The 25,363-nt window shown below is 47.6% G+C and overlaps 1 protein-coding gene across 1 annotated transcript in view; it reads right to left on the reverse strand.

Annotated features, from left to right (window-relative positions):
• SLC25A30 (solute carrier family 25 member 30) overlaps positions 1-25,086 on the reverse strand; it is an 852,298-nt gene extending 827,212 nt beyond the window's left edge. Inside the window, exon 1 of the mRNA XM_069640062.1 lies at positions 24,960-25,086. The gene's annotated coding sequence lies outside the window, so the exon portion shown is untranslated. The remainder of the gene's footprint in view (positions 1-24,959) is intronic.
• Positions 25,087-25,363: the final 277 nt, after the last annotated feature.

Raw genomic sequence — 25,363 nt, forward strand, 5'->3', positions numbered from 1 at the left:
GATAGCTCTGGGATACTAAATGGGCTCAATTCCCAGAATGCAAATCCCAGGTGGTGGGGGTCAGGGGGTAAGAGGCTGGTTAAGCCTGTCCAGTGTTTGGGGATGGGGGAACAATTAGAGGGAGGTTGCAGGGGTGGAAAGAGGGGTGGGGGTGGGATACCAACAGGGGAAAGCCGGCTTTGGGAATAATCTGCAATCAGACTCAATATGGCGAGTGGGGTGACGTTCCGCATCACTACCCTCAATGTTAGAAGGCTTAATTCCTCCGTCAAAAGAAGAAAAAGAAAACAGTTTTTGGAGAGGGGGGAAACCAGAGACTGTTGCCCTACAAGAAACGCATATTCAAGAACGTGATAGACACAAGTTATAACCCAAAAGGATACAATAATTATTTTTTTTTTAAACTTTATTTTTTGGTTTTTCAATCTTCTCACCATATAAAAGCACCTCTAAGGTGCTTAATCAGAGTGAGACAAGCACAGCACAATAAGAAAAAACAAACCCGCAACTTCAAACAACCCTGCCGAAACCCCCCCACCCCCTTCACCCTTTCAGGATCCAGTGGGTTCTCTCCTTATTTAAGTTCGAGATTGCCAAGTGCCCTCTTGCGGGTTTGGACTTCACCGCACATCTTCTAGTTCACAGATATATCAGAGTCTGAGGGATCAGCATTTCTTAGCAAATCATTTATGTATGGACCCCAGATATCCGGGGGCGAGCATGCAGCGGTAGGAGTATTATAAATTTGCATTCAGTGTTTTGACAATAAACAATGTCTTTTTTCCAGTCTTCAATCTTGTGGAGCGGGCCTCGACCCCATGACATCGCGATTCTCCTACGGGCCAGCACCAGAAGCAGGGCCGCAAGTTTGAGATGCCGGCTGCAAGTATTTCGTAAGGCAGAGCAGGGCTCCGAGGAGTGTTGGGGTCACTTGTTCGCCAATGATGTCTTCGGTAACTTGTAGAACGGAGGCCCAGAAATTGTGGATTCCCGGACAATTCCAGGCTAGGTGGAGGAAGTCAGCGTTAGCTGCCGCACACCTGTCACATCGGGGTGACAGTTCTGGGTGATGCTTGTTCCTCTTAACTGGGGTGTAGTACGTCTGATGCACGAAGTTAAAGTGAATCAACTTATGCCGAGTGTTTATTGCCACTTTTTGCGTCTGGCGGAGGATATAAGACCAGTCTTCATCCGATACTGCTTCCTGAATGGCTGTTTCCCATTTTTGCTGCGCATTGGATTTGGGAGGCGCATTGCTACTATGAGGGATTTACATAACAACGATACTAATCTTCCCTCCCCCTGTGCTTGAATCGTATTGTGTAATAAATACCATGTGGGAGGTTGTTTGGGGAAGGATGGAAACAGCTTTTGAAGGGTGTGGCGTAGTCTGAAGTAGATGAACACGTCTAACGAGGAGTTGCCGCCTCCATCTTTGGCCATTTGTGGGGTCAGGAACGTGCCCCCAGGGAAGAGGTCACCAAAGGAGTGAATGTTGACCTTGTCTGTCCATATTAGGAACACTTTCTCATTAGTAATGGGAATACCGGGAACAAATCTAATGGGCAATAATGGGGAAAATCTTATTGTTACCCCGTATTTATTAGCTATTTTTTCCCAAATTGCGTAGGTGGATAGGACTGTGTTTAGCGTGTTATATGGGACCGGAATTTGACTGACAATAACAGCCCTCAGGAGGTTTGGGGAGGCTAGAGCATGTTCCACTTGCACGTGGGGTCGAACAAAGTGCACTGTATACCAGTGACTGAGAAATTGGGCTTGGGCTGCCCAATAGTACTTTTCAATATCGGGGAGCGCAAGACCCCCCGTTCGCCACCGGCAGTGTAAGTGTGTTGTACGCCACGCGCGCTGGTTTCCCAGCCCACACCAATTCTAGTATTAGGCTCCATACCTTTTGGAAGAAAGACCTGGGGACCTGTAACGGAATGTTCGTAAACAAATAAAGGAGTTTGGGTAAGATGACCATTTTTGTTAAGGAGGTTCTTCCCCATATCGTTAAAGGTAGAGTTTTCCACCTGTGAATTCGTTCCTGCAACAAATTTAATGTACAGACATAGTTATCCCTATAAATTTCATGATGATTTCGAGACATATAGATACCCAGATAGCGAACCTTTGAGGTTTCCCATTTAAAACCGTCTGGGAATTCAGTTATGGTTGGGGTCAGGGGGAAGATTACGGATTTTGAATGATTAGTTTTGAGACCCGAAATTCGACCAAATTTTATGACTTCTCGCATTACCGGGTTGAGATTGGCCTGGGAGTCGCTGACAAATAACATAACATCAACGTAGAGGGAGACAACATAACATCAGCGTAGAGGGAGACAATTAATCTATGGGGACCCAGTTTGAGACCTTGTGCCAGATGGTTGGCGCGAAGCCTGGATGCCAGGGGTTCCATAATGAGGGCAGAGAGCGGGCAGCCCTGTCTTGTTCCGCGTTTTAGTGTTATGCCTGCGGACTTGGAGTTTCCAAGAGTAATATATGAGCAGGGGGCACTATAAAGCAGGGACACTCATTTGATGAAGAATTTGCCTAGGCCCATTTGTGTAACCGAACATGAATGGCCATTCAACCGAGTCAAATGCCTTCTCGACGTCGAGAAGGACCGCTATAGCCTGTTGTGATGGATTTAGGGCCTCTATAATGACAAACAGTCTCCTGATCCCATAGGTTGTGCTTCGCCCCGGGATAACCACAGCTTGGTCTCCGATTACAAGTGCGGGCATAAGAGGCAGTAACCTTGCAGCAAAGATTTTAGCTAGAATTTTATTGTCCAGATTAATGAAGGAGATTGGCCTGTAGGAAGCACAATCGTCTGGGGGTTTGCCGGCTTTGTGTACCACCATTACGTTGGCTTCACGTGATGGGGGGGGGGGGGGGGAGGAAGCCAAGCTTCGAAGATTCTTCAAAAACTCGGAGCAGAAGAGGGGCTAGGATGGATGCATGGGCCTTGTAAAACTCTCCGATGAGCCCGTCGGACCCAGGCGCCTTGGCATTTGGGAGGGATTTTATTGCCTCCAGAACCTCCTCAACTGTTATCGGAGCATTTAGGGGTTCACGTAGCTCCGATTCAACCCAGTACAGCTCTGTGTCATCGAGGAACATTTGTATGGTTTCTGGATCGGAGGTCCCTTTAGAGCTATAAAGATCTTGATAGAAGTCTCGAAATACCTTGACAATGTTTTCTTCAGAATATACCAGTCTACCCTGGTCGTCTTTGACACATTCGACTTGAGTCGGGGGTTTTGTCTATAGACGGGCTAACAAGGCGCCTGGTTTCTGGCCTTCCCCATATTTGCGGACCTGATGCTTGCGGCTTGTGAACTTTATTTCTCGTTCAGCTGTTTCTTTAAACTTCAGCAGTGCTTTCTTTGTTTCTGCCTGAACATGTGGGTCTTGAGTAGTGGAGGCTCTCATCTCTAGTTCTTTCAAGTGTCGTTCGCTACTGGCCAAGTCCTTCCGGATCAGTTTTAATATGCCATTTTCTTTGGCCAGGCAAACTCCTCGTACAAAGCATTTTAGTGTTTCCCACATGGTGCTGGCCGAGGTGACCGAGTTTTGATTTATTTTGATAAAAGATGTTATTTCCTTGCGAAGTTCATCCGCAAAGACAGTGTTGGTGAGTGCTCAGAGTTTGAATCTCCACCGGAATCCAGGATTGGTGGTGCCTGGAAGAGTGGCTTCTAGTGTGACCATTGAATGGTCAGAGAAGGAACGCGGCAGGATTTGACTTTCTCCCCAATCAAAAGGGCAGTGGATAGATGCTAGAATGTAATCGATCCGGGAACTAGTGTTGTGAACAGCAGAATGAAAGGTGTACTCTCTGGCGTCTCGATTGTTGCTCCTCCAAGTGTCGGCTAACTCAAACGTGTGGCAAATCTCACGGACTTGGGCACTGGCTTTAGAGGGGTGTCCCGTTGTATTATGGGATTTGTCGAGTATGGGGTCAATTGGCATGTTAAGGTCCGCTCCCCAGATAATGGTTGTTGCGTTGAACTTCCCCAGCTGAGTCATGACCCAGTTGAAGTTATTGGGCCCATCGGTATTTGGTCCGTATGAATTTACTATTACTACCTCTTTCCCTGAGATCAACCCTCTCACCAATAGAGCTCTTCCTTCTGAGTCCTTCACTGAGTTGATGAGACTAAAGTTTGATTTCCTGTCTATCAAGATTGCAACACCTCTGGCGTACGAAGAATATGATGAGAAATACCTGTGACAGCCCCATGATTTAGCCCAGAGTTGTTCCGATGAAGGCAGGAGATGCGTTTCTTGTAATATAGCTATATTAATTTTGTGGCGTCTGAGATAATGGCGGATTCTCCTAGTCTTCGCAGGATGGTTACTTCCACGGATGTTCCAGGTGGCGATTTTAAGTGTTGGTCCCGCCATCTGGGTGGTCAGTTAAGCTCTGGTTTATCAGGACTGGAGGTGTTGACTGGATTCTTGCGATCTGAAGGTGGCCGGAGGGCCCGGCTTGTATTGGAGTAGCGAGGAACCTGATAGTTGTTGTAGAATAAGGGTGAGAATTAGGTAGCGGCCCGGCTGAACTGGAATCCCACCCTTGAGTGGGCAACCCCCAACTGGCACACAGAGAACAATCCCTTACAAACAGAACAGACAACATAGCAGTGCTAGGGGCGCCTGTGGCCCTCCAAGAGGCGGCTGGCTCCCAACTCTCGTTGCAAATTACGGTCCGTGGTGAAAGGGCCGCTGTACGAGTGTCATGATCACAGGACCGTTCCATAGGACTTCCCCCAAAAGATCTTGGGCTGCTGTGTATCATTCCTGGGCTATTAGTAGGGAGAACCCAGTGGCCAATTGTGATTCAGACTATCCCGCTTTACTCAACATGGCCGCCAGGCGGCCGTCCCTGAATCCTGCAGAGCATACCAGTAGTACAGGCTCCGCGCGTATTTAAGCCCCTCCCCTCGGTGGAGCTGCGCTTCGCGTCCTCTTGCTGTTAGCGGACGCTTACCTCAGCTCGTTTCTGACAGGAATTTCTTGCCCTTAGTTTTCCCTTTTGTCATTGAAAATTCCTGTGCCTGTGTCACTCTCAGTTCACATTTGTTGTAGATTTCCTAGTTCCCACTTGAATTCTGTCAGTTCACAGTTTCCGAGTGTCCGGTGAGGAGTGTTCTTCTGTCAGGAATTAACAGGAGAAGCTGTCCGTGTTGTTTCTTCTCACCGCAAGTAAAGTTTCTTGTGAAACATTATTTGGGCATCTAGTTTTCTCGTTAGCCTGTTTGGTTAGTAAGCGAGCTTTAGTCGCTCGTGTCACTAGGAATTTACTGTGGCTGTGGTATAGCACTTGAATTGTTTATTCCGTAGTTGGGCAGTCTAATCAGCAGTTTTTTGTTTCACATGGTTTGTTCACACACACGTAGGAACATACAGTACATGTAGAGTCCCACCTTGTTGGTTCCCCGAGTCCCTCTGGTGTTATTGGAGGAAAATAATAGGCTTGGTGCATTGCCCGATAGAGGTTTCTGGTTCACATTGTGTGTATGAGCAACGCACTCTCTAGTAAATGTTTCAGTGACACTCCCTTTAGATTAGGAGTGATTTTCTCCTCATGTTCTTGGCACCCAGCGTCTCTCAGTCATTGAACCTTTTCCAGCATACAACTTACCTCCTGAGGCATTAGTACTCCCGTAGCCCTTCCATTGGAGTTGGTTCCTTTTCCCGCTCTTTCAATCCCATCTTCAGGACTTGCGCTCCTGCACAGATGCAGGACGGATAGCTCATCAAAACATAATAAGAGGTGAGCAGGGCGAACTCAGTGGGAAGGAGTGTTGGTTGGTGAGGAGACAATTCTCAGTTATCTTAGATTCCATTGTTGACTCGTCGTTCAATTCCACAGATTCTCAACTCATAGAACTCTAAACAGGGAAGTAGTGAGAGAACCACGCACCCTGACAAGAGTAGTAGAGGTGTTCCCGCGGAGCCTAAGGTAAGCGTTACAATGATTGTTGTTGAGGCGTCATACCTGGTGCGACAATTATGGAGCTTATGTTTACAGTGGATCTCTCCTCGGTATGTTACCCCTCTGGGGGATGTGGTTGTTTGGGGCAGCAGCCGGCTCGGTCTAGGTATTCGCTGATCTCGTCTGGAGTGTTGAAGAACTGCGTTTTGCCTTTGTGCTGAAGTCAAAGTTTCGCAGGGAAAAGCATGGAGTATTGGATCTGGTTTTCTTGCATTCTTCGTTTCACGGCTGTGAAAGTACTTCTTTGCGCCTGGACGGCTTGGGAGAAATCCGGGAAAAACTGAATCTTATCACCATCGTATTGGAGCTCTCCTTTGATTCTAGCTGCTCTGAGAATGGCATGTCGGTCCTTATAATTGAGTAGCTTCGCAATGATAGGTCGGGGGTTTGCTCCGGGAATGGGTTTTGCATTAGGAACCCTATGGGCTCTTTCGACAACAAAACATTTAGACAGGATTTCTGAACCAAACAGGTCCGTGCACATTTTCTTCACGTATTCCTCCATTTTCAGGACGGGTTGGTGTTCTCCGATTCTGACTATCCTTATGTTATTACGGCATGAGCGGCCTTCCAAGTCCTCGTTTTTGGCGTTTACAGCCTTCATTTGGGCCTCCAGTTGGGATACTCGGAGGATAAGGCCGACGTCCCATCATCAAGGTCGGAAACCCTCTGCTCAACAGTGTCGAGTCCGTCAGCATGTTTATCCAACCGATGTTGGAGCAGGTCAAATTTGGAGGAAAGCGAGTCTAGTTTGCTCCCCATGCTCCCTATCCCCGCCTTGAGATCTAACAGAATTTCTCTGATGTCGAAGTCTTGTGTCACCTCATCTTCGTTGGGCGGACTTCAGTTGGGTGACTGCGGTCTGCTGCTGGAAGAGGACGCTTTGACTGAGGAGCAGCTCTCAAAGTTTAGTTTTCGTTGCGATCTATCAGTTTTCCCCATGATCACAATGGAAGAGGGTAATGAAGTGCCAAGAAGGCAACACGGAGTGAGCTTGGAAGGGTCAGTCAAGAATCTGCTGGGTGAGTTTGTGGCGAGCTTGCTGGGGATCTCTTACGGCTTGCTTAGGCACGCACACTACAAATTTTGGTTTCGCCTCTGTCCCCTCCATTGTCTCCAAGAGGCGCCAGTGAGGTCTTTGGTGTCGCGGCTGTGGATGAAGCGCCAACGTCCCTCGGAAACACCAACCTCTAGATGAGCACTCGGGCAATGCGCGGGGACAGGCTCAGCGATCGACGCCGTTTATGGCCTAGAACTGAAGCAGTGACCTTGCGTGGGCTCCAGGGCGGTTTCACCGTCAGCAGCCGGTGGTGAAGTGTTTCTGCTGCAATCCGGGGCACTGTTTAATTGTGGAGTGACGAACATATCCGTAGAGACCTTCTCATTCTCTGGGTTCCCGGTGCCTGCCCCGTACCCTCTAGACTATGGATCTTAGTAGGCCTCACCGCGCCGTTGCGGTTGCAGGCTATGTTGACGCGCGGAAGAGCCGGGAGACCAATCCTACTTAACGTGGGTGCTGACGATTAAGGGGGCGCTCATCGCGCTCGTACCTGGCTTTCCGCTGGCGTGTGGTCATCAGCCTCCGTCGTTCTGGCTCATTCGCGGTTGTCCTCTGGGCCTTCTCCGTGCCCCGTGGCCTCCCAGCAATCGGCCCCTCCCCCGTCTCCCGGGAGTCTCGACGCAGCACGGCCGGTGCTCAGAGGGGGGCCACCGCCGCACACCGTTGCCTTGTGACTTCTCTGCTCCGTCTAACGCCTCTGTGGTACGGTCGGTGCCTTTTGTTGTTGCAGCCGGGCACAGCCGCCTCCCTTACGACCGCCTGCCTCGGCCTCACCGTGGTCGCGCCGCCACCAAGATGGCGGAAGGGGGGGTGGGACCTTTCTCGGGCCGTCGTTCGTGGGCAAAAACTCACGCGACAGCCGAGCTTGTTCCAGAGTTGTGCACAGAAACGCCTTAGCTCTCGCTGGGTGTTCACAGCAGCTCGGCAAGTCACCTCGGAAGCACGCTATTTTCAGGATCTTTGGGGAGCTACACGGAGCTCACAGGAAAGCCACCATCTTGGACGGCTCTCTAGCGCCCTCAAGGATACAATAATTTATTTCAATCCAATGCCATGAGGAAGACTGGAGGGGTACTAATTGGAATCAAGGCCCTATCAGGTTTCAGTGAGAACGATGGAGCTGGCAGATATCTAGTTTCGTTGGGGAAGAGGCAACAATATGCAACTAATACGAGGCATGATGGGTATATACAGGGGCGCATTTGTTATGGGACACCTAATACTGGTAGGAGACTTCAATCTTGCATGGGACCCACGGGCCGACAGGAGCGCAAGGATTTTCTATAATCAAGGGGCCCCTTCCAGTGAGCTGCGGGAGCGCATGACCCAGCTGGGCTTGGTGGATAACTGGAGAGAGCTGAAAGGGGAGGATAAAGGATACACATTTTACTCCCGTGTCCATAGAACGTTCTCGCAATTAGACCGCCTGGGTTTCTAGCACGATATTGGGGCACGTATCTGAGGTGGAACTGGAGGCAATAGCATTGTCTGATCATGCACCGAAAAGTATCCAAAGACACAAAAACCTTGGGACTCTACCTAGATTCCACACTCTCCCTTCACAGACAAACCAATGCAGTCGCTGCCGCATCAGCCTACACATGTAAGTTGATCACAGCCTGTCGCCCATTCCTTTCTACGCAGAACTGCATCACCCTCGCTAGGACACTGGTTATGTCCAAATTGGACTACTGTAATGTACTGTACCAAGGCACTAACCAGTGCAACCTCAATAAACTCCAGATCACTCAAAATAACGCTATTAGAGCAGCCCTCAACATCCCTAGATCTGCACACATCTCTGAAACTAGGAAGAACCTGCACTGGCTCTCACTCGCCCTTACTTACAAAAGCATTCATAACCAGGCCCCTATCTACTTAGCTTCGCAGTTCACTCAATATATCCCTCCCCGGTCACTCAGGTCTGCCCATAGCCAGAGCCTCTCAATCCCTAGATTCAAGCTCCAAAAAGCCGGAGGGGTTAGCTTCCCAGTTGTGGCAGCCAAACTTTGGAACTCTGTGCCTCTCACTATTAGATATCTATCATCTCTTAACCTATTTAAACTCAAAGCTAAACACTGGCTAGCCATCTCAGATGACCAATTGTCTTACTGAATAGCCGACTTCCCAGTTTTGTTATGTATGCCTGACTAACATGCACTGTTCCTGGATTCCAATGCTTTGTAATATGTTCCTGCAATGTTGTAACCACTGTTTGAAGATATGTGCCCGGTAGCCTCCGGGCCTGGTTTGCGCTATACAAATAAACAAAATACAAATACAAATACAAGGGGGGGGAAACAAGAGTCTGGGTTGTAAAAATGGAGATTACCCAGTCATTTGTTGAGAGATAGGTTATATGCTACAAGCTGAAGGATAAAATAGAGGAATTCTTCAGATTTAATTCCACTGAAGGGGCCCAGCGGCACGAAGTGTGGGATGCCTTTAAGGCCACAATAAGGGGGGAACTGATGGCCAGGAAGTGCCAGAGGGATAGTCAACGGGGTCAGCTTCGGGAGGAGTTGGAAGATTAACTTAAACAAATAATGGAGAGAATGGTAGATAATGTGGGGAGGACGCTGCAGAGGTAATACCTGCTGGTTAAGGGTCAATTAGATATGCTGCAGACTAGCGAAGCGGAACTGGCTCTTCTACACCTCCAACAAAGGTACTATGTCAAGGTGAATAAGGCCGACTCATGGCACGCCAAATAAGAAAGAAAGAGGCTTCAAGGACGATACTTAAGATAAAGAGGAAAACGGGGGATATTAGTACTGCCCTGCTACATATCCTTGAGGAGTTTGACGAGTACTATACCACTTTATTCTCTTCAGACTCACCGGAGGAGGAGCGCCTATCTAGGCATCTTACAACTGTCCCCCTCCCCAACATTTCGCCACAGGAGAGGGAAGATCTGGAGAAGGATATCGCCCCAGAGGAAAGAAAAATCGATGGGACCAGATGGATTCCCAGCAATCTTTTATAAGACCTTCTGTGAGAAGCTGCTCCCTCGACTGGTCAGGCTGTATAACTCATTTGGTAGGGCTGGGCGAATTACTCCTTCAAAGGAGGAAGCCAAAGTTATACTACTGCCAAAGCCAGGCAAAGATCCAATATTATGCGGATCATACCGCCCGATAGCACTTATCAATTTGGATGCAACAGTCTGCACCAAGGTATTGGCATCCCGGATAGAAGCGCCCCTTCCCAAGTTGATCAATCCCAACCAGTCTAATTTTATTAAATGGAGACAGACCTTCGTTAACATTAGGCAGGTGTGCCACTTGGTAGAGAATGTTGATAAATCGAAGATCTCCACACTACTGCTGGCACTCGATGCAGAGACATCCTTTAATCGTGTCGAATTGGCATTTCCTTTCCACACAATGAAGGTCATGGGGTTTGGGCCTAAGTTCCTCTCATTAATTAGAGCCAATTACCGGGCACCCCTTCTTAAACTCGCAATCAACGGCCAGATAAAAGGGGGGATAAAAGTCAGTAGAGGTACTAAGCAAGGATGCCCGCTCTCTCCGCTTCTGTACACGATCCATTTGGAGCCACTATTGGCAAAGACCAGGGCGAGCAGGGACATTAAGGGGATTACTTTCGGTGGCAAAGAGCACAAAGTTATGGCCTTTGCAGGGCACTCGATGCGCGGGCAGCAATGCCCACTAGACACCAGGGATGTCTTTGAATGCGGGGGGATGTGGGGGCTGCTTACAATAAGCAGCCCTCACCCCTCCAGCCCACAAAGCATGGGGGCACATATGTGTACAACCCTAGGGGCAGATGGCTGATCATCTGCCCCCAGGGAAGGGGGCAAAAAAATAAAAAAGGAAATCAATGGGGGAGGGGGGCCCAGGTTTTCTTTGCCCCCTGAAAAGGTGGCCCTCACCCTCCCACACCAAGTGGAAAGGGTGGCCACCCCTTGTAGCCCTCCCTGGGGGCAGATTTATGCCCCCAGGCAGGAGTACATGAGGTGGCCCCCCCATCCAATTAGGGGGTGGGGGGTGGGCCACCAGGAATAAGTGTGCAGGCCCCCCAAAGGATGGGGCCTGCAGGTAAGGGCCCTCCCTGGGGGCAGATGGCTGATCATCTGCCCCCAGGCAAGGGGGCAAAATAAAAAAACAAAAAAAGCTAAAAAGGGAATTTTGGGTGAGAATGGGGGGTCCACTAGCCACCAGAGATTTATTTTACAGAAAAGGGGGGTGGCCCTTTCCCCCTCACCCCAAGGGGAAATGGGGGCACCCCTTTTAGCCCTCCCTGGGGTCAGATATCTGCTCCTACGATGGGGCGTCTGACAACAGGGAGGGCTGAACGAGATTACCCCCACCTAGAGGATCACCCCCCATTACATTAGAAAATTACCTGGCGGTTTAGGGTGCCCCTCAGTCCGCCCTAAAGTGTAGTGTACCATTTTCCATTTTTTTGTTTACAAAACTTGCCTTGGCGCAGAGGGGCACATTGGTGTGCCAATCTGGCCCCAGGGTGCCCAAACCTTACTGCCCCACCCACCGGGGGGGGGGGGGGACTGTCCCACACATTTTAGGTGGCCCTCTCCCCCCCCACCCCAAATGGAGGGGGGTGTACCTCACGCAGCCGTTTGTAGGAGGCCCAGGGAGGCCTGCATGAGGTGCCCCCGCCACCCATTGAGGGTGAGGGCCATCAAAAATTGTGGGACAGGCCCCCCCCCAGTGGGTAGGGCAGTATGGGTTGCGCACCTTGGGGCCAGATTGGCACACCAATGTGCCCCTCTGCACCAAGGCAAGTTTCGTAAACAAAGAAGAAAATTGAGAATGATGGAACGCATTTTAGGGGGGCTATGGGGCACCCCAAAGGGACGGAGAATTTTCTAATGGGACCGGGTGGTGGCCCCCGTCTCCCCCACCCGCAACGGAGTGGGTGCCATGTCATGCATCCCTCCCTGGGACCAGATATCTGCTCCTAGGAAGGGATGCCTGAGCCCAGGGAGGAGTGCAGGAAAGCCCCCCTTATCTGCCCCCAGGGAGGGCTACATGAGATGCGCAGCCTCCCCAATTGGGGTGGGGGTGGAGAGGTGCACCCTTTCACATAAAAAAATTCCCCAGCGGTGTAGGGTGCCCCTCAGCCCCACTAAAGGGCAGCCTGCCATTTTGAATTATTTTCTTGCCCAAACCTTACTGCCCCACCCACTTGGGGCCCTCTCCCCCCCACCCCAAATGGAGGGGGGTGTACCTCACGCAGCCGTTTGTAGGAGGCTCAGGGAGGCCTGCATGAGGTGCCCCCGCCACCCATTTGGGGTGAGGGGGGAGAGGGCCCCAAGTGGGTGGGGCAGTAAGGTTTGGGCACCCCAGGGCCAGATTGGCACACCAATGTGCCCCTCTGCGCCAAGGGGAGTTGGGTTACCAAAGGAAAAAAGTGAAAATGGTGGAATGCACTTTAGGGGGGCTGTGGGGCACCCCAAAGGGACACAGTCACTGGGGTGGGTGAGACTGGGGCTGGATTGTTGGTGGTGTGGGTGGGAATGGGCCGTCTGGGCAGATATGTTGGTGGGCTGGGACACAATTGCAGGGGCAGGCCACAAATTGCCCCCAATGCTAGCAGAACATTGGTGTTTCCCTGGGGGTGGATCCCTCCCATGTGGGTTGTCCGTCTGCAAGCCCAGGCTCCACGTCTGGCTGTGCTACGTTACAGATGTCACCTGCGGGGTGGAATGGGGATCCTGCTGGGGTTCTCTGGAGCTGGTGCTGTGCTTAGGAGACGGTTCACCCCCATGGTACATTTATGTACAAGGCCAGGGACATCACCTCCATCCGTCCTGGAGTTGCGGCTGGGCTGCATTACAGCTTTTCCCTTCGGGGAGGTATTGGCACACTGCCGAGAATCCCTGGTGGGGAGAAGATGTAACATAGGGCAGCCAGGGCTGCAGCAAAGTCGGCTGTAATATCCCTGGCCTTGGGCACCCTTCTCCCATGTGGGTCTTTGCTGGGGGTTCTGGGTAACACATTCTGGGCCGATTTGCGCAAATCATACCTCTGCAGATTCTCACGGGTGTCCTCTTTTCGGAAATGTATGGGGTTCCCCGTTTTCCTTGGTGACTTGGACACCCGAAGCCCTTATCTGTATGGTGTGCCCGTCTGGAAAAATCGTGAAATTCAGCTGTCATAACAGACTTGGGGTTACCTGTGTTTTAGGCTTTCCCTTTAGAACCCTGGTAGGTGCACCCACACATGTGAGGTACCGTTTACATCGGGCCACCTGTGGGAATGCGGGACGGTAGGCCATGTGTTGTTGGCAGGCCATGTGTTGTTGGCAGGCCATGTGTTGTTGGCAGGCCATGTGTTGTTGGCAGCGTGTTTCGATGGGTGAGCCGAGTGAAATGTGCAGAAAATGCGTTTTTTTCCCACATTTCCGACTTTGCGGGGGTGTCTGGGTAATAAATTCTGGGGCGATTTGCACAAATCATACCTCTTCGGATTGCCACGGGTGTCCTTCGGAAATGCATAGGGTTCCCTGTTTTCCTTGGTGGCTTGGACACCCGAGGCCCATATCTGTATGGTGTGCCCATCTGGACAAAGTGTGAAATTCAGCTGTCATAACAGACTTGGGGTTACCTGTGTTTTAGGCTTTACCTTGGCGCTCAGGTAGGTACACCCACACATGTGAGGTACCGTTTTCATTGGTACACGTGTGGGAACTCGCGAAGGTATAACATTTGTTGTGTTTGTGTGGTTTTCATAATGTTTTGACCCACTTGCTGATGCCCTTTGTCACACAACCCTTACATTTCCCAAATGTGCCCTACATTTAGGCGCTGCTTTAGGCACCATACACTTTTGTAACCTGCACAAGTCACCTACCCTTGGAAAGGTCTGCCTGTGATCTTTTATGAAATGTATGCTTGCTGTTCCTCACCGCATTGGTTTTCCTGATTTACACATGCTAAGTGGGTCTGTTCAGGCCGTAAGCATAAAACTACTGTGTACCATGGCTCAGTGTTTGGCTTGTGGTATTGCTTGTTTTGTAAAACACTACATAAAATGTGTGCTTTCCTAACTGCAAGAGTCGGGGGAATATAGGGGAGCATTGCTTTTCTCAAAATTCATAGAAGCCATTGCCGTACCAAGCCAACCATTTCCAACATATACCTTTTTTTCTGTCATTTTCCTGCTTTTCCCACAATCTACGGCATTTTCCCCTACCTAGTTGTTGCCCGGCCTATGCAAATCACCCCTTCCTAAACTTGGAATTTTGTCTACTTTTCAGAAATGTATGCCTTTCTGTCCTCCAATTCGGCTTTCCTACCCTTTTCTTCCATTCCGTCCATGCATGTCCAATTGGCAAAAATTGGCAAAATCTCCTACCTCGCACAAAACTGTTGATAACCACTTCTATTTCTTTTTTTTGTTCCCACTCAACCTGTTCTTGAAAGCCAGGAAATTGAGGAATTCAGCACAGCAAACCATTTGTTCCTAGCTCTTACAAGGAAAAAACCACAGGCTTCTTTGTAGATCATTTTATTGGCATTTTTTGAAAAAACACAAAATGTTCGCCATTTTTGCTTATTTTCTCTCACCCCCCTACAGCAATATAGGATTCCTGGGTGGCGTTACGACCGCCTACATGTGGGAAAAGAAATTAGCCAAATTTGGCCAAGATCTCATGTAACAAAAAAGTTACACGCCATTGAATGGCCACATACCGAATTCACCAAAAAGGCCTTGGCACTGGGGGGGGAAATACCCATGGCACTTAAAGGGTTAAAATAGTGATCCTACTGAAGGTCATATTATTTCATGGCCCTCCCATTGGTGGTCCCTCAGGGATTCATAAGGAACCTGCAGAAATTAGTGGGGGCTTTCATTTATAATCACATTAAACCCATGGCCTCTGTGCAATTACTCTCACCCCGAAATGCAAGGGTGGGCTAGGAGTTCCAAACTGTGGACTTTACTATTTGGTGGCTCAGATTAGAGTGATGTGCGAGTGGTTTACGGATAACCACACAAACATTTGGTGCCGGATGGATAGGGCAGTAGTAGATGGGCCCTTAAAGGAAGTGCTCTGGCAAACGAAGGAGGATCGACCCAAAAATATGTATCTAAGCCGGTTGACGGTGCTGGTAGGGGATTCTTAGGACGACCTGCGGCAGGGGGCAAATCTGATTTCCCTCCCCACTAACGATCAGATTTCAGAACCCTTAATTTACGCCAGGGCAGGAAAGGGGAGCATTTGCTGGGTGGGAGAAGGCGGGATGTCATAAGCTACGGGATATGTTTGAAAAATTGGGAAATCAAATCCTATGAGCAATGTAAGCGCGATTTCAACTTGGGAGAAGGGGAGAGAATTTGTTATTCACAAATGAGACACTGGTTCCTGAATCCTTCGATTAAATTGGCAGCCACAAAGGACCTTACCCCTTTGGGAAATATGTTACAACAGATACTGGGAATAAACACTTGGTGGGAACACCAATTGCTTCGGAAGCGCAGGGGTTCCCGAAATGGGCATATATGATGGGAGACGGCAGCAAGCCATCGACTGGAGGAGGAACAATGGGCACAGCTCTGGACAAGTATTCACAAACTTACAAAAGCCACCAAGGTTCAGGAAATGTGGATCAAGTTCATGTTCGAATGGCATCTCACACCCAAGAAACTGCATAGTTACTACCCGCATACATCAGAGCTTTGTTGGAGGGATTGCGGGGAGGTGGGATCCTGGAAACAATATATGGTGGGAAGGCTCAGTGTTGCAACCATGTTTGGGTATGGTCAACACGACAATAAGGGAGATTTTTTGTCCACAAGAGGAAGGGACGGTGGGGGGAGGCTATGCTGGGGACGGGAGCAGTAATAGAGAACCTACCATCGAGAGCGCAAATAAAAAAGCATATGTAATTCCAATGGTGGCAGCTATGTTGCTAGTGGCATGTTAATGGAAGCAGAAAGAAGGGCCATCAGAACATGAATGGGTGGGCAAGGTATGGAATTTTTGGGCTCTAGAATGGGTGACCTATACGATTCTAGTAGGGGGGGGGGGACGCCAAATGGTTTTGATGGAATGGGACATAGTTTTGTAATTTCTGCTAAGGGATTCAAGAAGGGACCGGGGTGAGTACTGGTACAAAGCCAAGGAGGGGGTACCACTGAGTGCAGGTAAGGATAAAAGGAGTGTGTTGGGGGGCAGCACTGGGAGAGAGGGAGGCAATGAGGGGCCCTGAGTAACCCATACTAATGACTGTGGGGTAAAGGGTGAGAGTGTTTTACGGGAAAGGGATTCGAGAATGTCACGTAAAAGAAGAGACTGTACATAAAGACTGGTTTTGCTATGTTGGTGTTGGGGATTGGGTGGGAAGGGGGATGGTGCAGGAAAGGCAAGGGGGTGGAATTGCTGGTGTACTTTTGAAAATGCCAATAAAAAGTATGGAAAGAATATAGGTAGCTCCCTTGGGTGTGATGATGAAGGCTAGTCGTAATTTAATCAGCAGAAACCAAATGGAACAATTTCACTGCTCAACAAGCGTTTTCATCTGCGCCTAACCATGGTGCAAAAATATAATTGTGAAACCAAGGTAATAAAGTTCAAAGAATTAAACTCTTAAACCTCTGCCTTCAGAAAGGTCTACTCACAGTATGGAAAGACGCTCTGCAAAGTTTCACTAACATTTTATCCAGGTCTTTAAAAATCCTATGAGGGATATCAATGGATGAGCCTGCAAAGATTTATAAAAGCTCCAGGAGGATACGAATCTTACTGAAAGCAACCCTCTTCGAAGAGGAAGTGTTTCACAAAGGTTTATGGATAATCTCAAATTATGGATTGCCTTGATACATATTTAGATCTATATATTTGAATGACTCACAAGCCCATGTGAAAGGAAGAGACCAGTGTCTGCAGGATTCGAAATTGCTGGGATCTATTTAGCTCCTGAATATACCCTAGAACAGCTTAGTACGCTTAACACCAACAAATGCCAGGAGCTACCTTTGGATCCCCAAGTCAACTGGTGCCATACAAACAAACTTATGACACATTGCATGTATGTTTAAGAATGTGTATAATGTAGATTTAGGATAAGCCTGGAAAACATTTAAAGCAGAATAATGAACTAATAGCTATAGTTTGCATCTCATGTGGAACTTATATGTGTGGCATGCTATCATCTCCTCATTCTGCAGCAGCAGCAAAGACTAAGCAAACAAGGTTGTATCACAAAGAAAAAGTGGCGTCAGATATAAAAATGACGTGGTAGTACAAAGACAGCAACAGAGATTGATGAGTTTTGGGTGTAGTGGCACAGATATGTAATGACTAAACAGGGATTGCAAAATCTACTTGCCCACTTGCTTTGGAGAAGAGAACTTATGGAAGGTGGTACCATCTCCATGGTATTCGACGTTGCTGGCTAGTATGGTGAGATCTGAAGCTTTTATTTCACATTTACTGCAAAGAAACTTTGTTTGCAGTAAATAGCAAAAAATGTTTCACTGTACGTGGTTGGCTTTGGGAGTCAGCATTGCCCGAAATATGAAGTGTGCCTAATGTGATATACACCATTTTACAGAAACACTGGTAAACAGTTTGTCAATGTCACAATGGGGCGAGTGCATTTCTCTTACGTCAAGTATGTAAACTAAAGGAACTCGCCCTGCATGTCTATTGGAATTAAGAATTTGCAAGATAGGTGTGGTAAGACCGAAGAACTGACTGGAAAGAAATGTTCAGAGGAAATAAAAGGGAAAAAATGTAAATAAACATGGAGACAGAGGAATCAAGAACAGTCAGCAACTGTGCAAAAGGAAACAGCATAGCAATAGAATTGGGCCAATGGCTTTTTCGGGTGCTTGCCACAGTTTGAAAAAAAACAGATAAGTCCCATCACCTTTCCAGCACTCGAGAGTGGCTGTTCGACATATGTCATCTGCAAGGTTCGAAAGTGGGGGGTGGGGGGGGGGGGAAGAGCTGGGAGCTATTTAGCTCCTGCTTATAGCCTAGAAGAGCCTGGTTAGCTTCACGCCAATAGCTACCAGGAGCTAATTTTGGCTCCACATGGCAACTGAAGCTGAACCAACACCTGTGTGAATCCGTGCATTTGGGACAATCTATCAATAACATTAGGACCAGGGGTCATAAATAATGGACATTATACTTTTGCATCTTATGTCGAAGCTAGATTTGCAGAATGCTATGCACTAGCTTCTCATTCCCCATTGGTAGCTCCTGGTCACTGGTTTATGCTGGATACCCAGGAGCTGCTTTTAGCTCCTGTTTATCCAATTTTAATTTCGATCCTTATATCTGCATATTAAATCGCTACACAAAAGTAGCATTTTTCACATCTCTGAATTCATTTTAAATCTTCTTGTGCTACTCATTTAATTTAAGCCCTTCATTAAATGTACACCACCCTAAGAACTCCTTTACGAGACTTCACTTTAATAGCTTGTGGGTCACAATGAGTAAATCTTGCTCAGAGGAATTTCCTGACACCCTGGAGCTACTTCTAGCTTCTGGACATGAATTCCAAGTGCTACCCCTAACTACACAGAAGCACTTAAACCATGTTGATGAGGCTGCGACCAGTGTCTCCGTTTGAGAGTAAAGGTCACTGTGGCTGCCATAACCTATGTATGCCAGCAATGACGTGAAAACCAAATTTAAAATCAGCGTTACTTTATCCCCACACCATACAAAGACATGCATGCACGCGCATGCCCACAGACACTGATGCGTACATACAGGTAAATGCAATCCTACAGATCTACAAAATTAGTTTTACAAGCATGCACGCACACACAAACACCATGCATTACATTCAAACGCTCATACAAGCATACAGACACATCATACAAAAACACACTCACCTTTGTTCTCTCTTCAGGCAGGAGAGAGAGACAGGGCAGGGGCATGGGCACAGCTGCAGCACCAGACAGAAGGAAAGTAATCCAGGCGTGCAGCATCAGCACGCGCCAGAAAGACTAGAGCACCCAGGCCCGGTGCTGTGTCGTTGAGCAACATGGTTGCTCAGCAACCCCCAAAAAGTGTAATGGTGTGCATGTCCACCTTTATTTCTTTTTTTCTTTTTACTCAACTGAAATAAATCATGGCTGGAGCTGATACTCGGAGTGGGACACCAGACCTTCGGTGGCCAGGGATGGTGCACCAAGAACCAGGGAGGATTCTGGGGCTACCTACCCTCCTCGCTCCACCACTGACAGTAACCATTGCACCTCATGGCTTTACAATGCAAGAGTACATGTATCCCATCCGTTCCATACATCAGCCTCAGTTACTAAGCAACCACTGGGGTGTTCCTCTAAAAGAGGGAGTGGCATGTACTGACAATCTTAAAGCCATTAAGAAATACTGAGCCTCTTAAACACGTTCCCTGCTAGATTAAAATCTTGAACTTGCCGATTAGGCCCACAAGGCCCAAACACGGGTCTAGGGTTGGTGATTGTACTCATGTTCAGAGGAGAATTTCCTGGACTGCCTTTGTGGATGGGACCAGGCCGATACTCAATTGGATATTTCTACTGTGTGAAGGGTGCAGTGAGCTAAAACGTAGTTGTAGACCCTCCTGAGTGGAAGAAATTCCATAGAACAGGGTATTTGACCCATGTTCGTTCTCAGTAGAGGGGCTGCTACACCCTTGCAGAGTTCGAAAATGTTGGGTTAGCAAAGTGAAGTCCAAGCCTATCAGAATTCCTGGAGGGAAATTCTAATGGCTAATCGACAGCAGAGAGATTAGATATAATAAAAAGAAGACTTGGAGCTCGCAATTCATATCCCTAGTTAGTGCAGCCAAAATTACACGCAACCATGCAAGAGTCTTAGTTTGGTGATCGACATTAGTCACTGCTTGGCCAGCCTTAACGAGAGAATTCACTGCATGTTTTTCCTTGGGCACACTAGCGGATTTACATTAATCCCTACATTTTGCCCTATCACCACCACAATGTGTTCCATGCGTCAACAAGGCAGAAACTCTTAGCACTGCTCGCTTCATGAATGCCCCTGGCTCCGATAGAACCTGCCTGTTCGAGGAAACGTGAGGTCGTTAGCCCTATGCAAAACGGAACCTTGCTTATAACTCAAGTAAACTGAAACTCTCAATAGCAGCAGAGTGAACTGTGCTCAAAGGGAAGATAAGCGAAAAACAGTAAAGATTTTCGAGGAATTAAGTGGGGGCCAACCGAAGATGTTCTGAAAGGTAGGGATGAGCAACGGTGTACACTATCAGCTACACACGGTCGAGCTTTCAAAATCGGCATCCGCAGTCCTTATTGCTGACTTGCATGACTCCTGGTCATCTGCCTCATGCGTTGGTACATCCTCTACAACTGCGAACTAAGCATTTGGGGAGGAATCATTGGTTCGATTACTGATGCTTCCAGGCCACATGAAGCAGAACCCATCACTGGAGTTTGTGTACTCCTAGTTTCCTGAAGTAAGGGGTAAACGGTGGATAAGGGCCAACTGAGGAGCTGGCAGTAACCAAACGGATTTTGTCTTTAGTCTTGGTTATCAAAGGGTTGCGTGTTGCCCACTCCCCAATGCAATCATACATCCCTTTTTATAGAAGTAACGTAAAAGGGAGTAATACATTTGAGCCAGCAAGTGTATGCCTACAAGGCTTTTACATTAATAGACTATTAAATGAGCTCCAATAATAAATCACCATTGAGGAAACCTAGTGTCTTGTTTTTAAGTGAAGATTTAAGCTCATGCCCATAGTGCCAGGAAACTCCCATACACTTTGCGTATGCCTGTTGTGACACAGAACCGCAAAGAAAACACATCTTCCCCAACTTGAGTGGACAAAGTCTTGAACTGCCTGCGAAACATTTGGGTGGGGGTAAATGGGTGAGCTCATGTCAGGGACACGAGTCCAAAAAGCAAACTGTCCCTTTAGCAAGACTGATCAGACATTTTGTACAAAGAATTTGTTTTAGATGGTTCCCATTTGCTGCTCTTCAATCAGGGACTACCTTTAGATATTTTAACACTCGTGTCCAACCACCGTGAAAGATAGTGTGTTGGGTTTTCCATTGCGGCCGCTCCAGGCGCTTCAGTGTCTTAACAGTTGAGCACTGCCACCAATGCCAGCTGAATGTGTGTACAGTGTTCCACTGGCATCAGCTTTGTCACAGCAAGCACGATGGCCCAAGGGAAAAACCAAGGCCTCCATATCATCGCATGGTGGCGTTTGGCTTTGGATGGCCCACTCCACGATATAGTAAATCTGGAAGATGGCGCCATGCACGGAGAACTACTAATTTAGTTCTTGAAAGACAACTATGCAGAAAACATACTTTGTTGCACAACTAAAGATACAGCGTGGGGATGTGTAGCTTGAAGCCAAAAGAAAAGCTAACATTGTAACAAGAAAGTCTGACCCAAAGCAATTGATCAGTTTGCAAATCTGAGAGAATTACTACCTAATGGGTCTTATGTTTCATGGTTATCGAAAGTGGGATCCCCCTGCAATACACACAAAGGCCCACACATAGAAAAGACCAGAGTGTGGCTTCATATGTAATACAAATCATATTCGTCATTCATGTTGTGCACACTACCACAGCGTGATATGCCCTTTGTTCATTCTTTGAACTGCCACTTGTGACCATGGTTATATTCCCACAGGAAAGACCATTATATACACCTTATAGTGGACACGAGGGAAAGGCTGGTGACATGGTTGACTATTGCTTTATTTACACACTAGACTGTTTTACTGCATATGCTATAGCAGATCCTTCCACACTTGTACATTGTTAATTTTATCAAGTTCACTTAAGCCAGTGGCACTCGAATATGTTTCAGTTTAGCCGCCACTGGAATGAAATAATGAATCGATCTATGCCCTGCCTACTGTGACCAGACACCATCATGTAACCAGGAAGACACCACCTGGCAAGACCTATACTTTAATTTGACAAAAGTAATGCATTCTGGAAGTTGAAGTTGTAGTCTTTGTTCTTTGAAGTTGAGCACATTTCACATATGAATGTGATACCAATGATTTGCAATGGAAAAGTTCAGGACAGGAAAATTGGTATCCTGGTGGCATGAAGTCTTCTAGTCACCCTAGTGAACACCTCCCGATCACACAGCTACAAAAACGTTATCACAATGGGTAACAGTGCAAGTGCACACTACTTTGGGAGTATCAAGGAGGTCACGGCTAATAAAAAAATGTTGTTTATTTTAACACAGCGCACAATTATTGCATGTATAAGAAAACAAGTTTTATCGCAGTGCAAGTTTATGTTTATGTTTATTTTTTATTTGATAATGCGCACAAAACCCAGGGGTAGCCGGGCGCAGCAGGTACAAGGTTACTTAAGCTTGGGTTACATACAGAGTATAGGCGAGAAACAACATAACAGTACAGTAAGAACATATCAATACACGCCGTGTGGAAGGAAAAAAACTAGCATATTGTAGTTTTGAGGGAGTGTACAGGTATAGGTATGAGAACAGAATCGTTTTGGACAACGGTATCATGGTCATTGGGAACCACGAGAGTTAGTTGTCGTTTGTCCAGAGCCAGTTTTTTACCTTGCATCTAAAATTGGAGTAGGGTAAGTTGGCTCTCAGTGCAATGGGCAGTGCGTTCCAGGCCTGGGCAGCTTTGACAGGGAAGCTTGCTCCGCCCGCTTTGGAACGTCTGAATCTAGGGGTTTCGAGCAGGTAGTGGTTAGTAGCCCTAGTATGGTGCCTGGATGATTTTCTAGTCAGTCTGGCTGAGATGTAGGGGGGAGCAGTGTTGTTGAGCCCTTTATGGGTAAGCGATAGTGTTTTGAGCAGGACTCTGTCACTGATTTTGAGCCAGTGGTGGTCTTTCCTAACGTTTGAGATATGTGCTTTGCGGGGTATGTCAAGGGCTGCTCTAAGAGCGTTGTTTTGAAGGATTTGCATTTTATTTATGATGGATTTGTTGGCACCTGCATTGAGGGCATTGCAATAGTCCAGTTTGGACATGACTAATGCATTGGCAAGCATGATGCAGTTAGTTTTAGAGAGGTAAGGTCTACAGGTCCTGATTAATTTGCAGGTGTACGCTGTAGAGGATGCCAGGGTGTTAGAGTGGAATCGAGGTAAAAGCCCAGGGTTTTTACCTCGGTGGCCACCTTGATTGTGTTGCCATCTATGTTGAAATTACGATAGTTGGGGCTCAGTTTTTTTAGGTTAGAGTCGGAGCCCAGTATTAATATCTCAGTTTTGTTGTCATTTAGGCAGAGGCCGTGGGAGGCCATCCATGCCTGAATGAGGAGGTAGATTTTGTTTACTAGAGCCGTATCTTCGACAAAGTTGCCTGATAGAGGTATGAGAATCTGTGTATCGTCCGCATAATTCGTGTAGGTTACCCCTAATTTGTCAAGTTTGTCGAAGAGAGGCTTAGTAAAGATATTGTACATAGTCGGGGAGACACATGAGCCTTGTGGGACACCACAAGTGATCTGGATTGGGTCCGCTGCTGCTACAGCTTCCTCCCACTTCAGCGTAAGTACAACATGTGCGGCAGAAGTGCAAACTTCACTCATACAGAATAGGTAAAACACAGACAGGGGCATTGCAAATGTACACTCGCATATGTTGTAATTTCAGCAATTGCCAAAGATTTTTTCCAAGCAGACGGACCACCTTCACCCAAGGTGTACCCTCCCAAACGTTTATGCTTTAATGATGCTGCAGTTTTTGTCCTCAAGGTGGATCTCAGATTCTGTTGGTTGAGTGGTAATTGCATAGGTACTTGTGGCCCTAAACCCATTATTCCCTGTGAGCTAATCCAGCATAATGTATTCATGATAATACTTTTATGGAACACCCTACCTCTTCATATCTGCACTGCACCGTACTTACATCACACCTTTTAGAAAGAGCCTCAAAACATACCCGTTTCCCCACACATAACTCAGCCCTCCATCTCCCCTGCAAAGACTGATCTATCCTAATCTTACCATCCTATCCTTAAAGCATTTTCTAACTTGTTTCATCTCCCATCTTTTCAACCTTTGAACCTTGTAGGGTGCTCCGAGGCCCCCTGGATACGGCCAGAGCGTGACAAAAATTCGAATAAATACTTTGCTAGATAACGAACCAGTATAGTGATTGCACAGGTGAAATAATGTGGTCAGATTTTTTTTCTTCCAAGCAACAAAGCATACAGCTGACTGTGGACTAGCTGCTCACCTCTAACGTGTGTGCAACTTGCAGTCATAGATTTGAATTCTAGCAGGGCCAACACTGCCATTCCTCCTTCAGAGGTCGATTCATTGAGTACCAACAAAGTAGGAGTAATCTGGCCTGAAGCTCAATATCAATGCAGAATCATTGTTAAACATGTAACATCGGAGAAGAGTGCATATACTGCACACCACCAGGGTGATAAAGAGAAGCATATTATAACCCCTTGCCTGCAAATGACAACACAAACACACACGCAAAAGTTTGCACTTTTTTTCAGTACATGACATTCGCACGTGTACACACAAAACATTTTAAATGTTTGCAATCGTCAATATAATCGTGCTTTAAGTATCAACCTCTTTGAAGAAGGTCTTTGTAAGTACATGGATTACATATTATATATATATTGTGCATGCCTTAAACATGGAGCAATAACTACTCAAAGTTAGATTCAAACTAGTTGTCTTCAGGAAAACTGGGGATGATCCATTCCTGACACAAAAGTCTCTGTCCTTGAAACCAGCCAAAATCACTCACACAGGGTCAAACCAATCGAGCTCCTCTAAGCATGTCCGAAATATGCTCCTAAAAGTAGTTCCCGAATTTGCAGTAACCCTGAGTGGCGCCTTAGGCTCCCAGGCATTGGTTCGCCACCTCGAAACAGCAAAGAAACACCACTTCTATCTACCACAAGCAAACACAATTGTACCTCGGGTCGGTGATTGATCAGTGAGCCCTTCTTAACAGCCAATGTACACAACCCACGGCTCGAGCCAGAAGACCACAACTCGCGAGTACGGCGCACACCGGTGTACTCTAGGCTTAGTGCCCCGCCCACTTTCCTGTACAACCACGCCCCATTGTTTAACTGAAAGCAAGCAGGTGTAAGGGGGCGTGGCTCGATGCTACACGGGCGCGCAATCTAGGCGGAGCCATCCACGCCCTTCAACGAGTGTAATTTGAACCGTCTGTCTTTTTCTCCGCTTTATGGCTTCCAGTCCCACCCATCGCTCTGCAGCTCGTTGATGGGTGCCGGTGGTTCGCTTTGACCAAGTGGATTCTGGAGGGCTGATGTTCAATGATTGCCAATGCCGTTGCCATTTTTTTGCCTGT

The sequence above is a fragment of the Ambystoma mexicanum genome, chromosome 7q (genome assembly GCF_040938575.1).
Source record: "Ambystoma mexicanum isolate Mex_15411 chromosome 7q, UKY_AmexF1_1, whole genome shotgun sequence".
Lineage (NCBI taxonomy): Eukaryota > Metazoa > Chordata > Amphibia > Caudata > Ambystomatidae > Ambystoma > Ambystoma mexicanum.